Consider the following 239-nt stretch of genomic DNA (forward strand, 5'->3'; position numbering starts at 1 on the left):
TCTTCTTCTTCTCCCTCTCTTTCCCTCTTTTCCCTATTCCATTCTCCGTTAATCATCTCGCCTCGTTGACTTTGCGTGTCAGGAATGCGAGAGACGGAATGAGGAGATGGGGAAAAATGTGATAAAGATCGAAAACAGAGATAAGACGATAAGAAAGGAAGGTTGAGATAGTTAAGGAGAAACGAGGTTAATGAGGGGAATAGGGAAGGAAGGAGAATGATAAATGGAGAAGAAAACGA

The sequence above is a fragment of the Penaeus monodon genome, chromosome 34 (genome assembly GCF_015228065.2).
Source record: "Penaeus monodon isolate SGIC_2016 chromosome 34, NSTDA_Pmon_1, whole genome shotgun sequence".
NCBI lineage: Eukaryota > Metazoa > Arthropoda > Malacostraca > Decapoda > Penaeidae > Penaeus > Penaeus monodon.